Consider the following 10,067-nt stretch of genomic DNA (forward strand, 5'->3'; position numbering starts at 1 on the left):
ACGGTCTGACGGATTGGTCCGCAACACAAAGGCCAGGGCTGACAATGGGAGGCGGTTAATAGAGAAATATTCATCAAAGTCCTGACATCTCCCCTGAGGAGAGCGGGCTCTCTTACAGGAACCGCAAACATGGAGGCCTCCCGTCCTGATGTGAAGAGCCATTTTCTTGCTGCTCTCCGCTGCGCTGTGGTTTAACTGAAGTCAGCGTTCTCGACTCAGAGCAGTTAGATACTAATTCAAGGGGAAGGAGTCGGTCTATCTCAAAGCCACACCGCTGCCATTAGAGCGTTTCGGCCTCGATAATGTTCCTGCGTCTCCACTCTATTTGGCTGTCAGGTTGTAGGTGGCACAGAGCGAAGAGGCTGCAGCCTCCGAGGCGGCTATTGACCCCGACTCCCAGACTCCTCTACTCTCGCGGTTCATTAGCACTCCAGACAGGGGAAAGGCGAGCACAGGTGTCACTTGACAGGACCATTAACAAAATGGATGACCCTCCCAAACCACATCCAGCCCCTGCCACACCAGCAAGGTCACGGCGCCCTGATCATCACTTCGCGTAGCTCTCTGGGACGATACACTTATTATTATTCTTTAGGAACTGGAGCCATGTGCTTCTCTGGAACAGGACAGGCGGACTTTCTTGTCGCTGTGTTTTCTTTATGATGGAGTTTATGAAGTAGTTTAGATAAAATAGGTCAAGGATATTCTGGTTCTAATATATTGCACATATTTCTCTGTAACTTGCAGAGTTGTGCCACGGCAGATTCACTGGATTGTGTTGCCCCCTAAAGTTGTGTTGGTGAAGTACAGGTGGAATCTGTGTGAGAAGGGCAGGTACCTCTCTTACACATAGGGCAAAACAATACATCTTACAAACTGCAGATAGAGACTCGGTTACATTGTCTTGAATCTGAAGATGATTCACACTGGAGGTCATGCAGAGGGGAGAACCTTCAATCTTGTCGGGGAGGAGGAATTAATTCCACTGTTGCCAGTTTACACTCGTTCATCAAATGCCTCACTATTCTCCCTTTCCCCGCGATCATCAATCTCCTACATCTATCTCCCCCCCTACACACACACACACACACACATATACTCGCAGCTGGGTCAACACCCACACACTACATTTATGTCGCCTGTGTGAGGCTGTGTCTGTGAAAGTATGTGTATGCAGCATCAATCCTTTGTCCACGGACGGTGGCACACGTGAGGCTGAAGAAGTTAAAATGAAGGAGTTATTATTATCAGCTCAAAACACTTCTGTCCGACACTGTGGGTACATATTACCAAAATCAAATGCAAATGTTATGTTTTTTCTCACACAAATATAAAGATTTTCCATCGGCACAAAATGACGTGGTGTACAGTACATTTTCACCCACTTCAGGGGTTTTATTTAAATTAATCAAAACAATAAAAAAAACAGCAGGAAGTGGAATTTCACTTGTCATAAGTCAGACTCTTCACCTCATAATTATTCAAAAGAAGAGTTTTACATTTTGGGAAAGAAATCGAATCAGCCTTCTTGCCAAACACGTTTTATTGCCTAAACCTAAACTTCCTCTAAAACAAGTTGTATGATTGCGTGCAAAATTGCATACGATGCACTACATACTCGATGTGAGTACTATCGCTCAACATAAATACATAAGCAGTATGTATATTTCTCGGATGCAATGCACTGTAGTTATTACCATGTCAATACCTGAGACCATAGTAACCCGTGACAACTTCATGTGACAAAACATTCATTTGAGAGAATCATGAAGTCTGAACTCATTTTAAGAAATACATTACTCCAGGTAGAAGTGAAATCTTTCACTTACACTTGATTTGAAGCGTTATTGACCCTACAGAGCTGTTCACCACGTCTGTTGACACGAACGCTGTTGTCACTACTGCATTGCATTGTGGGATATTAATGCTGGCGTAGTGTCCGTAGTGCATGCTGTAATATTTCACAAATAGCATGCAATGCCCATTCTATTGGTCTATTGGTTTTCTACTATAGTGTCATGTACAAAAACATCTCACATACTGTTTTAGCTTACTAAATACTGTGTTAGTGTGGAATTCTTTGTTTGTATTATATATATGTGTGTGTGTGTGTGTGTGTGTGTGTGTGTGTGTGTGTGTGTGTGTGTGTGTGTGTGTGTGTGTGTGTGTGTGTGTGTGTGTGTGTGTGTGTTAGCCTGGCTCTGTCCAAAGCTATCAAAATCCATCTACCAGCTTTAAAGCTCACTAATTAACAGTTAGAGGTAAAGTAGCAGTTACGGATCGTGTTAGTCGTTTGGTGGTAGCAATAGTAACAACAGCAATCGTACGACAATGATAGTGGTAATCAGACGAGTAGCAGTAGTATCAGTAGAGATGGTGATGGTGATGGAGGGGACTAATACTTTCCCCTCTGTGCGACAGTGCAGAGACGGTGCAGAGTGCCACTGTGAGGTCCTGAGCAGCCGGCTGACAGGCCTGGTGATTAATGACGACAGGGTGTGGAGCTGCTCTTCAATTAGACGCCAGCTCTACCCCGGCTCACCATTCCTGCTGACAGCTAGGACAGAGAGAGAGAGAGAGAGAGAGAGAGAGAGAGAGCGAGAGCGAGAGAGAGAGGGAGGGAGAGGGAGAGGGGGAGAGAGAGAGAGAGGGAGAGGGAGGGAAAGACTCCCCCCCCCCCTCTCTCTCTCTCTCTCTCTCTCTCTCTGTGTCTCCAGAACAAAACATTAACCTCAACTCCATGACTACCACCTCTGTGTTTAACATCAGGACACAATACAGAGCCTTCGGCATCCAACAGTGACCGCAGTGTTAAAGCAACCCAGATGGCGTGAACACATCCCTCATCAGGGCCAGTCACACAACCTCTGTTTTATTTCTCCACACAAACCCTGTGACTGACTATTTTACATGCCTGCTACAACTCCTCTTCTCATTTGCGGCTGCAGTCAGCGATGCTGCACTGCTCGCTGTGAAAACAATAGCAGACTTCCAGGTTGTTGAGCAGGGTGTGTGCTGGTTTGGAGCAACTTTCCCTCACAATTACAAGTAGCCTGCAATGATGTTGTCTTGATTAGAGGATTAACAAGATGATGATCAGAACTTTACCTGCTTTTTATTTGTGTGGAAACTCGTTCCAGCATTTGGTGCTCCAAGCTTGCAAACGTCCCTTCAAACTGTTGTTACTACTTTCTGTCAGGGAAGGAATTAAAGGTTTGTACAATACCCTGGGCTAGAAGGGTGACTCAGTGTGTATACATATATACAAGTAGATTCAGGTTACTGTAGCCCACATACATATGATTACTTTCTTTACTTTTAAAGTTATGTGGAATTGAGGTTTGTCAAAGCAAACTAGAAGGCACTGACACTGAAGCATAATGGTTCATGTTTTGTTGGCTTCTGGTTTTGAGTGTAGAAAATAGCATGTAACAAGCAGCCACGTTGTATGTACCAGGTTTGACATTTCCCCAACTGAATGCATCATAATTGTTGAGTAAAAGAGGTTAGAAAACAACTTTGAACTTACCACATCAATAATCTTGTTCTGAGCACGGTTGTTCTTATGTGATTATGAAACATTACAGTAGGTGAGTGTCTACTGGCTGACAGAGAACACTGTGAGGCACTTGCAGTGTTACGTTAGGTTAACATACTGATTCAATGTTAGAAGCACTACAATTACATCGTTCAACATGTTGGGACAGTGAGCTGAGAAGACTCGGAATTATCTATCCAATATGAAGCTAGCAGCTGGTTAGCTTTTAGCTTAGCATAAAGTGTTGGAATAGGAGGATACAACTAGCCTGGGTCTGCCAAACAACAACTAACAGCACCTCTTAAGATCACTATTTAAAACACTAGCCTATATCTTATTTGTTAAATCCATTTAAAAAGTTTCCCCCTGTTTCCAGTCTTTACACTAAGCTAAGCTAAACTAAGCTAAGCTAACTGGCTGTAGCTTTATATTGAAAGAACAGATATGAGAGTAGAATTAATCTTCCCGGAAAGAAAGCGAATAGCGCGTGATGATAAGAACTTGATGTTAGCAAATTTGAATTACGGTGTCACTAAATATATAATTTTACAGATATCAAATTTTAAAAAACCTGTTCACCTCAGGCACATAAACAAATATTAACAAGGCAATTGTCACTATCTTTATTTTCACTGTTTGTCAATGTGCATGTCCTTCAAAACTCAATTGATGTGATTATTTTAGCAATTATTCTATCCAATGACTGCAACGCCATCCTTTCAGTTTGAAGGTGAGCTGCCTCACTTTGTGAAGTGTTACGTGTTAAGCAGCAGTGCTGGCTGATGATTGAGTATCAGCCATTATACGTGACCTAAAATCAAGGACATTGACAGCTCTGTGACAAAGTTACAGCGCTCGTAAATATTGAGGCAATAAATTATGATGCTGCGGAATACAATAACAATACTGTACTGTAATTATAGTTTTAAAGCCTTATTATTAGGATTGCTAACCTTTCAGCTTCAGGGCTGAAATATGTTGCTGCGTGAGATCTGCTTCTTTTTAGACCTTCAACGGCAACAACCGTTTTTTGACAACTTTTTGGCACTGATCCTAAAAAGGTTATTTACCAGCCGGGACAGTGATGCTGGTATTGTTTTCACCTTGTGAGTCTGTGTCATCATGAAAAAATGTTGTCCTGCAGACACATTACTGTGGTTCGAGGTGTTTATGTTTCTGTCTGTCTGTGGACAGATTGTGTCACTGCGATAACTTCACAACCGTGTATAATGCAGTCTCAAACCTTGGAGTTTCAAGGTGTGTTGTTGAGATCAAAATGAAGGCTGAGTTCGAAGATTGGTGTGGTCCGAGCAAGGGCACCACACACACACACACACACACCACTTTACTCCTCTGGTCCAATTTGGCATCGCTGCAGGTGTGTTCCCATCATAGGATGGTCTCTGGTTTATATTTATTTCGTGCTGTGAATCAATAAAGTCATTTTTGCATTTTATACATGCACATCGAAACATTTCAAAACTTGTTCAAAACCGTTCAAAAAACCTAAAAATCTAGATGGTTGAATAATTGGTTGGTTGGTAACAAAGAGGGACTGTCAGCTCAGCTGCTGTTAGAGATAGAGAAGTCGTGCTTCTGATTGTATGTGCAGCCAGCCCTGACCTTGGCAAACCTCACTTGGCCTCGACATGGAAAGCTGCCCAGAGCCGCTGTGGCCTCTCCAAGGTTCCAGTGGTGTGAGTGAGCACCGTTAATAGACACGCCGTCCCTAACCACCGGTGGAGAAATGAACATTTCAATTACAGTACGGTGCACTGCTAATAGCACTTGGACTGCGTATCCAGCTGGATTCCATGTGTTGCCACGCTGGGAGATCGCCGGCGAAGATGCCACGAGCGTTCGGCAATGAACGTGACTTGGCGGGGAACGAGGAGCAGCTCTGACAGTCGGGATTCATGTTCTGATTGACAACATGTTTTTTTCTTCCACTTTTGGACGCCTTGTGGTCATCATGTACTCACTTTGAGCATCATGATCCCTGATGTCTGTGTAATGTCTCCTCTGGATGGGCATCCAGACTCCAGAGGCTGCCATTATGATGATTACACTTAACCGCTGCACTGCGAGTCAGGATACACAGTTCATCACCACTTATATATCAACAACTGCTTCACTTTTCTTGCAGGATTATTGCAGCCACATTAAAGCAGATTCTAGCTTTCTGACAATAAATGAATAGTCACATACTGGATGATAAAAAATTCAGAGAAAATAGGAAAGATGAAGGAGGTGCAGGATGAATTGCAAAAACAGAAACAAGGGCAAATTGGTGATTAGGCGAGTGTGATTGTGTAAATTAAAGTCTCAGCCAAGCTTTGAAAAAACAGTCACAGATGTCACACTATCGCTCTTCAGTCACTTAACACACATGAGATGTTTGGTAACTGAGAGACTGTGACTTCCTTGTGTCTGTCCGCCACCATCACTCATCTGTGTGGTATTCAGACATAGCTGTCTCACAACAACAAACATACATCATTACACACGTCAACACATCGTAGGAGCCCGGCTCGTACACACACTTGCTGTAATACACATCAACATACATTACACGTTCACTCAATAGCACACGTCAGCTGTGTCTCTGAGCCTGTGTAAGGGTACAATAACGCTATGAATAATTGTGTAAGTGTACTACAACAATGGTTATTTACTGGTTGGTGAGGAAGCGATGTCTCAAATTTTGCCAGAGCTTCATTTCATCTTCCTACTTTGGAAAAAAACTGCACTTGGAGCATTATGGATCCCTAAAACACGCCTTTAAAAACAACAACAGTCATGAAAACATCAATGCAAATGCATCTTTTCACAGCAGACATTTTGGTCATGGTCAGAAAAGCACTGTGCCATTACTGTACTGAAATAAATGATGACTTAGTTCCATTCGGTGTTTCAAGCCATGTCACTGAGCCAGCATGTGTAATACCAGGGGCCTTTCCCATTTCACAGATTGTGCATCCTCGATTCCTTTCCTGGCCTCCTCCCCTCGCCTCCTCTCCTCTCGTCTTAGTCCCACCAACGGGAGATGTGAGTGGAGGAGGCAAGGAAGTGAAACGAGGAGAGAGCAGTCGAGGCCACAGGCATTTAACAAAATAAAACATCCTCCCGCAGAGCCGTCATTTCAGATACGAAGTGTGTCACATCTGTCCATTGTGTTGTTATACCCCAAATATTTTATGATCTCTGTCAGATGAGCATAACAGTGTTCATGACAACTTGTATACTTACTTTTAATGCAATTCACAACGTGGCTTACTGTGACAATAAGTTACAGATGTCGTATTATTTGAAAGGTTTGATCTTAAACAACTGATACAACACTTACATTTTTGGAGTGTTCCCGCCATGGTTTGAGATTATTTCAGCTGTGTGTCAAGCCATTTCCACAAGCTGCTAGATTAACAGCTGTGAGTACAAACAATATGTTTTATTATGATATGTTTATGTTCATAATAATTTTCGGGGAGTGGCTTTGGAGGGAGACCTGAAGAGACGGGCTGTAGTTGCAGCTACTCTTGCTAATTTCTCAACATTACCAACCGTAGCTTTAGCGTTATTAATCAATGCCACTTTCCCAGTGATGCCCAGTTTTGCATTGATACATTGATCAATACACTGTAAGTAGTCCATCTGCTTTTCATTCATCATATTGAAGGTAGAGAACGCTGACTGGGCAGTATCTTATTTTAAAGTTTGTGTTGTCTGTATTTATGACTCTGCAGTTCCCTTCAGCTCTGTAGACTGATTTTACATCTTTACGCTCATTGTTCTGGTTTAACAGTCCAAATTAACTGTTTCGGTTCACTCTTCATTGTATTGTTTTTGGGCACAGCAGACAACCAGAAAACGTTGGTCAACTAAAGTGAACTAAAGTGAAAGAAAAGGCTGTTTAAACTGAAGCGGTTTCCTCTCTCTTTCAGCTCTACTCCCCTTGTCTCCCTACGGTGCTGCACTGACAGCTCGTGTCCCTGGACACTGTTAGTCCAGTGTGGCCTGATTCCTTCACAGTGAATGTAACAAGGTGTTCAGAGTTTCTGTCCGGCGCTGCAGACGAATAGACAGACAGACTGTAAATTAGACTGAAATCATTTTACCCCCCATGTTAAACATGCAGTAAGGTTTTGACCATTTCCTTCAACCCTTTTCACTTGGAGTTCATCTTAAACAACATGTTCATCTTTCAAAGTCTATTTTCTTTGTAGTAAACTGAGTCATTTTTTGGGGGGAGATTTTTATATAAAGGTGGGTCTGTTGATTGCAACATGTTATGGTCAAATCAACTACTATCCTTACAACACACATCTTGTATCACGTTTTCACATCGCAGGGTGGGTTTATGTTTGTAAGATCCTAACAAGCTTCACACATTAGGACGTTCATGGTTAATGTTTGCAGCTCTCTCCGTCCATAAGCTCTCTGTGTTTAATTCAGTGGGGCTGTGTCAGTGAGTGTGTGCTCTCACATACACACGTTTATATTAGCAGAGAGGCCTTGCGGTTTGTTGAGTGAAGGTGAAAAAAGAATTTCCACAGGCAGCTTGATTATTTTTACTTTTTCGAAGAACCCTTTTAGAAGGTGAAAGACCCCTCCCTCACCTCCACAGACCCTCCTCCAGCTTCTCCTCCTCTAATAGTGAGTTACCCTCATGTCATTGATGGCGCTTGAGGCAAAAGAAGAAAAAATGAAGAAAATGGGGAGGGGATAGGAGGGCGAGCCAGGGAGAGGGTGGGAAGGGAAACAGAGCTGATTATCCAAATACAGTCATTAAAGGGGAAATGTGTTTTTCAAGCTGTCAAGATGATTAATGGCTGAGAGCAAATCCTCACAAATGCTCTTGTTTAGTCTAACTGGCAGACACGATCCTGCCCATTGATTTATGGCAGGCCTGCTGTGTGAGACCATAGTGAGGTTAGAGGGTGTGTGTTTGTGTGCGCCCGTAAAGGGTGCGTGTGTGAGTTTGTGCGTGCGTGCGTGCATTCATGTTGGTTTGTGTGCATGCATATGGACGCCTGCTTGTGCGAGTGCTTGTGAAACTGGGGGTTTGTGTGCATGTATGCATACGTGCGGTGGCGTGTTCGTCCACATGACCAGAGGAGCTGAGGAGGGAATCAGGCAACAGGGGAGGGCAGTGAGTAAATTCTCCTCATCAGCTTTCACCCCCTCGTGCTGACAAATCAGCTACACAAACCAGAGAAGTAGCGAAGCCCTTTTTCTTATTTTACGGCTCCATGATTGAACATCAACAACAGGATCGATGTTACATCTAGAATGAATCGAACAGCTGTCCAGAGGTACTTGCGCTTTCATCTGTCACTCGCCAATATCCCTCCTCGCGGATGAGATTGGAACAGAATAAGCAATATTTCTCTCATTACTCAACTGTAACTGAAGTTTATCTGGCTGTGTTGTAGATAACATTACCCACACTAACAACACCTATTTGTAGGGCAAGGCTTGATCAGTTAGAACTTAATAAACAGCACAGTGTCATGACATGGTTTTCTTTTCGCATTTTGGGAAATACACTTATTTGTTTTCTTGGCGAGAGGTATGAGAAGATCAATGAATATGTAGCTAGAGCCGACAGCCGGTTAGCTTAGCGTAGCATAACACCGAACCGAGCTTCATACAGAATTGAAAACTCTGCTGGTTTTTAAATACAAGCTTGAAACATCCTTGATGCTATCTCTGTGTCAATCTACTGCCTGCTCCTTTCAAGATGAAAAAAGTGTGCACACACAACGGATCTAATTTTCTTGCAAGGATTAATAAGATGATACCACTCCCGTAAATATGAAGACCAACCAGTTACCTTAGCTTCTTAGCATATACGTAGACTGAAAACAGCTAGCCTGGCTGAGTGCAAAGTGTATAAAATGCATCGAATTATGACGGAACTTCAGGAAGTCACAGCCAAGAAATAGTTAGCCACATAACCCCCAGTAAAACCACAACTTGAGGTTTTTCACTTTGGTTTATGTAACAGGGTATACAATGTTTTTACTTTAGGACAGAGCTATGCTAAGTGTTTCCCCTGTGCCCTGGCTTCATGCTTAGCTAAGCTAACCTGCTAAAATTCACATTTACCAGAATGACATAAAAGTGGTTTCTCCTCATCGAAATCGAAATAACAGATTTCCCAAAATGTCAAACTATTCCTTTAATTAACTTGCAAATTGCTCCATTTGAGCACAGAGAGGAACGTTTCACACTTTGAAAGAAAAAGGCAGTTTGATTTAGAAATAGCGCTGCGTAGTATATCTCAGGATAAAGTGAAGTCAAGTTTTGATTTCTGTGAAATTAGGGTTAGGGTTAGGTTGGCCAAACCTGTCAGCCAACTCTAACAACAGGTGGAAATGTCGTGTCTAGTTACTGTTGTTCTGTTTGCGGAGGTACATCGTGTTCACATGATTGACATCCAACATATAATTAGTCTTCTGTTTCAGAGACGCTGTTGCAGTATGTTGGTACTTTTTCTTGCCCACAATCTTGTCTTACTCATGCTGGT

The sequence above is a fragment of the Melanostigma gelatinosum genome, assembly GCF_949748355.1.
Source record: "Melanostigma gelatinosum genome assembly, chromosome: 6".
Classification (NCBI taxonomy): domain Eukaryota; kingdom Metazoa; phylum Chordata; class Actinopteri; order Perciformes; family Zoarcidae; genus Melanostigma; species Melanostigma gelatinosum.